This window comes from Crocuta crocuta, unplaced genomic scaffold, assembly GCF_008692635.1.
Source record: "Crocuta crocuta isolate KB4526 unplaced genomic scaffold, BGI_CrCroc_1.0 scaffold179, whole genome shotgun sequence".
Taxonomy (NCBI): Eukaryota; Metazoa; Chordata; class Mammalia; order Carnivora; family Hyaenidae; genus Crocuta; species Crocuta crocuta.
In genome coordinates, this window is record NW_027551568.1 from 4,560,596 (window position 1) to 4,567,453 (window position 6,858).

A 6,858-nucleotide genomic window follows, 5' to 3' on the forward strand; every position below is an offset into this window, starting at 1 on the left:
GAACTTCCCTTCAGAGGGTTGTAAGACCGGGGTAAAAGTAAAAGTCTGGGCAGTGCGATTTACAAGAAATGTCCCCAAAGATGAGAAATAAAGTTCGAAAGTGCATAGCAATTGAAACTGAAATTAAAAAAAAAAATAACAAGAACGGCAAAAAGTATTGCATAAAGAATTCAAGGCAGGAAGCATTCACAGGAACAAAGAGGGTTTATTATGCAATGGTGCAGGATGCAGTCCACAAAGATTCAATAGTCAAAAACCCGAATGTGCCAGAATGAGAGCAGCTGTGATGTGCTATATTTTATGCAATGTGCTACTTTACTTTTTTTTATTAAAAAGTTTTTTTAACATTTTACTTATTTTCGAGAGACAGAGAGAGACACAGCATGAGTGGCGGAGGGGCAGGGAAAGAGAGAGACACACACAGAATCTGAAGCAAGCTCAAGGCTCTGAGATGTCAGCACAGAGCCTGACACAGGGCTCGAACCCATGAGCCGTGATTTCATGACCTCAGCCGAAGTCGGACGCTCAATTGACTGAGCCACCCAGGTGCCCCGGTGATGTGCACACGGGCAAGTCCATGGAGCCCAGCTTTGGTCAAACACTGGTCCAGAAGTTGCTCTGAAGCTATGTTTTTAGATGAGAGTAACATGTGAATCAGTGAACTTTGAGTAAAGCACATTACTGTCTGCAGTGTGGGTGGGCCACATCTAATCAGTTGAAGTCCTTACGAGAGAAAGACTGAGGTCCCTCAATGAGGAAGGAATTCTGCCAGCAGACGGCCTTCAGATCTGAGGTACAGCATCAACTCTTCCCTTGGTCTCCAGCCTGCCACCTTGCCCCGCAGACTGGCTTTGCCAGCACCCGCAATCGCATGAACCAATTGCTAAAAGAAATCTTTCTCTCTTTATAATCTGTGTGTATGTGTGTGTGATGGATGAATGAATGAATGAATGAGTCATCCTATGCTAGGAGCTTTTTCTTGCCTTCAGGACAGTGTCCAGACTCTTTAATGTGACATCTAAATATGCCTCCCACACTTTAGTCCAATTATCCCACCAGCAGCCTTCTGGTTTTTTCCACCTGCTCTCGAAATCCGCATTGGTGCTCTTGCCCAATAGCCTACTGGTCCAGAAGTTGCTCCAAAGATCTTTTTAGATGAGAGTAACATGTGAATCGGTGAACTTTGAGTAAAGCACATTACTCTCTGCTGTGTGGGTGGGCCACATTTAATCAGTTGAAGTCCTTATGAGAGAAAGACTGAGGTCCCTCAATGAAGAAGGAAATCTGCCAGCCTACTGCCCACTGCTATTTAAGCCCCTTCGATGTACTCAACAGACATTTAGTGACTTCCTACCAATTCCAAGCACTGGGCTGCAGGCCAAACCTACAAAGAAAAGTGAAAAAGGAAGTTGGTGAGTTAGCTTCTGGAAGGATAGTTCGTTGGGGGCTTTTTCAGACCATCAGTGCACCAGGCCAAACCAGGCGGGCCCTAGATCCAATCACAATCACAGGTATCCTTCAGGAGAGAGGCAAGGGCAGGCAGGGGTGGGGGTGGGGGTGTCCACCATACACACAGAGAAGGCGACGTGAAAATGGACCAGGAGATCTTGACCTTGAAGGTTGGAGGGATGCGGCCATAAGTCAAGGAAAGCCTGTAGCCACCAGGTGCTACAAAAGGTAAGAAAGGGATTCTCCTTGATTTTGGCCCAGTGATGCCGATTTCAGACTTCTGGCCTCCAGAATTGTGACAAAATACATTTCTGCTGGTTAAGCCCCTGGGTTTGTGGCAATTTGTTACAGCAGCCTCGGGAAACGGATGTGATCAGTAATGTGTCCTGACTCCGGTCCCACTAACACCTGCTGCCCACCGGGGGTCCTACGGATGAGTTTGGGTGGGGACAGAAGTTCCAACTCTTGGCAGGCTGGCGTGCGGTGAACGCAACCAGAGGACTGAACCAATCCCTTGGCATTCAGATCAATATTCATCAAAAATCCAGGAATCTAGGGGCCAGATCACCCTGTGTCGCAGCACTCAGGCGACCTACATGTCAACGGTTCCCTGGGGAGTGTCTGACACACAGGGGAAGTTCGAGACCCAGGACCCTAGAGCTGAGTGATTTTACAATGGATCAGTTGCTGGGCCAGCGGCACTGGCTTACTTCCCTTGGACCCGGTTCAAATCCAGAGCCCCTCAAGCCTCCCGAGTCAGAATCTACATTTCAAAGAGACACCCCCCCCCATCTGTATAGATATTCAAGTCGGAGCAGGCCTGCTCTAGGCGGGAGGCTCCCGGGCAAGTACAGGGTTCAGAATTTAGCCCCCTCTAGCTGCGCTTGGGCCAAGCTCCCACTGGAAGCAAGATCCTTTCCCAGCCTCCTTGCTGGAGGCGATCTCACCCGCCTCGGCCACAGTTAGGACAGGAAGGTGGCTGGCGTGACCTCTCAGGGATCTGCCTGATGCCATGGCCAGCCAGGTGGCTTCCCTCCAATTTCTAGGGAACTAGAGGCGCTCCAGGGTCCTATATCGCACGGCTGGTCAGTGGCAGAGCCTCTGGGCTCCCAAGACCTGCCCTCTGGCTCCCTCTTTCCCTCCACCCGCCCCGTGTCCTGCCCGCAGCCACCCCCCCTTTCCCTGATGGCAGGCTTGGTGCTGATCACACGGCTCTGCATCCCCACCCCTCCCCTCTACACCTCCACCCNCCCCCACGAGTCTGAGTCGTGATTTACTCATGTCTGAAGGCAGAGAGTTAATGCTGCTTAATGGCCTTGCCATGAGTCACCAAGTACATTGTGAAGTTTCATGTGGGGAAAAAAGAGCATTGAGGAGGGGGAGGTAACTGCGAAGCAGAGGAAGGTTGAATGCCCTGCAGGGGGAGAAGCGCTTCCTCCCTCTTCCTTTCACCGNCACGAGGGATCGGCTCACGCATTTGCAGGGGCTGAGAAGCCCCGCGACCCGCCAGTCTGCGAGCCGGAGCCCAGAGCTGGAGTCCAGTTCCAGGCCGAGTCAGGAGGGCGGGGCCCAGGACTGGAGAGGCTGGACATCCCCCTGGAGCAAAGAGCACACTGGCCCTTGCTCTTGCGAGTCCCGGAGCGGATGGGACGCTGTCCCCTACCCCGGGAGGAGCGCTGCTCATCTCCTGAGGAGACGCCTTCGCACAGTCAGAAATGGTGCCTTAACAGCTCTTAGCTGGACACCACTTAGCCCCGCGGAGTTGACACAGGAGCCCTGGTGGTTTGGGCTGTGTGTCACCAGCAGCCGCAGCGACAACGTTTGCTGAGCGCGGTCGTGAGCCCTGCACCGCACATCTGTCATTGGATGCCCAGGCCACCTTACACGCACCACTCATGGACACGGGAGCACGAGGAGGTGTTCTCTGAACACGTGCTGTGAGCTGTCTCGCCGGCCACCCTGGGCACCTCTGCAGGAAAGAAACACCCCGCCCCTGCCCTGCAGGGGCTGACGGGCTGGTTTGGTTCAGAAGCCAGAACACCACCTGCCTGTTGGCTGGCACAGGCTAACCAGGGAGAACCCAGGCTGGCCTGCGGATTCCTGACAGAGGGAGAAATTGTTGCAGCTGGCTGCAGTGGTCAGGGAAGGCTCCCTGGAGGAGGTGTCCATCTTTGTCATTTGCTTGTGGTTGTTTTTTAAAAAAATATTTATTTATTTATATTTTTTTAATGTTTATTTTTGAGAGAGTGGGGCAGAGAGTGAGGGAGACACAGAATCCGAAGCTGGCTCCAGGCTCTGAGCTGTCAGCGCAGAGCCCGATGTGGGGCTCGAACACACAGACTGTGAGATCATGACCTGAGCTGAAGTCAGTCACTTAACCAACTGAGCCACCCAGGCGCCCCTTGTCGTTGTTTTTAATAAATTTTATTTCTTAGAACAGTGTTGTGTTTGTTGCAAAATTGAGTGGAAAGTAGACAGAATTCCCACAGGCTTCCTGTCTCCCAACACGCACATTCACCATCGATGACCTCCCACTGTGGCCATTTGTTACAATCAATCGATGAACCTGCATCAAGGCACCACAGTGGCCCGGGGTCCTGGCGTCCGTCACGGTCCCCCGAGGTATCGAACGTTCTCTGGCGTCTGACAGCTGTGTCCTGACAGGTACCTACCATTAAATATCACGCGGAATAGTTTCTCTGCCCTAAAGATCCTCCATGATCTGCTCCCTCATCTTCCTCCCACACCCCAGCAATGGCCCACCCTTCTACTGTCTCCTTAGCTCAGTCTTTTCCGGAAAGTCATGCCGATAGAATCGCCTGGTGTGCTGCCTTCTCAGACCGCCCTCCTTCACCCAGTCATGTGCTTCTGAGTTTCCCTTATGTCTCTTCCTGGCTTGATAGCTCCTCTCATTTCAGCACTGAATGCCCTTCCACGGGGTGAAAGTCCCGCCGTTTATTCGTCCAGCACCTATTGAGGCTCCCAGGAGGTGCCGGGTTACACTGGAGCACCGAGCATGAGGCGGTCATCAGGCGAGTCTGGCTCAGGTGACTCACCGACCTCCCTGCGGGTCACCCCCCACACCTCCGGGCCCTGAGGGTTGTCAGGATGGTCCACGTGTTAACTTGGGGGGAAATGGCCGGCACGATGTCAGCGCGCAGCGGGGCTGCTGGGTTCTGGGTCCTTCCACGGCACAGCAGAAACCATTGACCCTCCTGCCTGAACGGTCCCTATACCTGGTGGCTCATCAAATCCTCACGAGGACCTGGGAGGCCGGTGTTACCCCCAGGTTACAGACAGGGAGGCGGGGGCTCTGAGAGGTTGAGGGTTACCTGCCCACAGTCTTGCTGAGACACCTCTCTGATCCGACTGTCCCCAATCCCTGCTGGCAACCCCCCCACCCCCATCACAGTCCCCGCAGACCCCGTGTCTGAAACCCAGCAAGCTCATGTGGGGGGCGGTTCACGTGGCTGTAAAGCACACCCGACTTATGCCACTAAGCGGCTCCTTGAAACAAACGCCCCCAGGGTGCGGGCTCCTCGCTTCCCCCAGTGCCTTCCTGCAGGTGGGAAGAGGGCGAGGCTGCTCCTCCCTCCCTCCCTAAGTGCAACGTGCCTTCAGTCTGAGTCCCAGCCCTCATCGTGACAAAACCCAGAGCTGGTGGGAGAGGGGACTTCTTGTTCACTTCGCCAGGAAACAAGAGAAGAAAACGTAGGCATTTCAGCACTCGGGGAGTGTCAAGGAGAAGTGAAAACAACCCACTTCAAAAAACCCTCCCCAAGACTTTTCCAGACGGTGAGCAGGATAACACAGATGCGTGCTGCCTCGGGACTGACACAAGTCAGGGGGAAAGCACCTTTGATGCTGGGGGTGGGGGGGAACGTGGACAGTTAAGGAGAAGAGATACTGTTTTTGACGCTAGAAATATAAATTACCCAGAAAGGTTTACCGTGATCACAGATCATTGTTGTCCTTAAAATTTCCACACAAGGGAAGCTGTCAGGCTCTGACGGCAACTTGCTTTGGAACACGCCAAAGGACCTCCAGGGCAAGAAAGGAGACGGACCCTGGAGACCAGCAATGATTCTCGCGCTCGCTTTGGGGCTGTTACCGTGTGGGGCCTGAGACGTTGCAGGACTTTGCTGAACTGAACATTTTTCCGGGAGAAAACATCGTATCATTGGCTATTCTCAGTGTGGCCTGCTTTGCTCTTCCCCGGGGCGGGGACCGTGAGCCGCCGTCCTCAGAATACATCTGCCCTTCATCCCCCAAGCAAAGGGGAGGAGGGCCTGGCCTGACATGCACACAGAGATTCACCCCCAAGAAACGTGGGGGCCGAGGCCGGGCCATGGCAAGGGCAGCACACAGTTCTTTCCTGAACAAAGCTCCCGTGGGAAGGCCTGAGGGGTCCGGAGGTGGGCGGGGGCGGCTGGGGAAAGGGTGACATTGGAGCGAGGTCCTAAAGAAGAAGCAAAGGTTTGCTCGAGGAAGGGGAGAGCAGAGGCGCTCCTGAAAGAAGGCAGGGAAGGAGGGGCGCAGAGGAGGGGGCCCTGGCAGACGTTTGGGCTGCTCAGAGCAAAGGGTGTGGGCGCAGCTGCCGTGAGGCCAGAGAGGCCAGATGGGGGGAGCTTGGAAATGGTCTGATAGCATCTCGTTCCCCACACCTGCTTGTCTGAAAGGGGTCCCTGGAGGACGGGATTCTATTTCACGAGAACCAGTGATCTCTTCCTGCGCACGAAACCACGTCCAGACCGAGCAGCCTGAAGCCACCACTTTCCCTGCTCATAATTCTGGGGTCGGGAATTTGGGCAGGAGGCAGCTGGGTGGTTCTTTTGCTCCACGTGGCCGCGGCCGGGGGCCCATTTGCTCGGATGCATTCCGTGGGGGGTGAGCAGGGCTGGGGGGTCCAGGAAAGTGTCGCTCACACGCAGTGGGTGTTGGGTGGCCTCCGGTGGCCTCTGTCTCTCCACGGGGCTGCTTGGGCTTCCTGCCGGCATGGTGGTCTGGTGCAGGCTGATGTCCTGTGTGGAGGCGGGCCTGTGTTCTGGGGGGTGGTTCTGAGGAGCACAAAACAGAAGGTGCCCATCTCTGAAGGCCCAGCCTCAGAAGTTAGCATTGATCTCTGCAAGGTTCTCACTGGCTAGTGTCCTTTGCACCCTGTGTGACGCAGAGCATGCGGCCTCTTCATCTTCCCCAGCAAGGGAGCCCCAGGGTGTGAAGTGGGCGGCCTGGTGTCACAGCTGAGGTGTGCAAAGTCAGAGCTCAAGTTCGGTCTGCGGGAGCCCCCTCAGGGCTTCTTGTCGGTCACACAGGCCACAGAGGCACATGGTCGGCACAGAAAACCGTTTCATCTAAAGAGGCAAATTGTTGGAAATGGAGCTCTGATTTTCTCCTCCACTGAATGTCTTG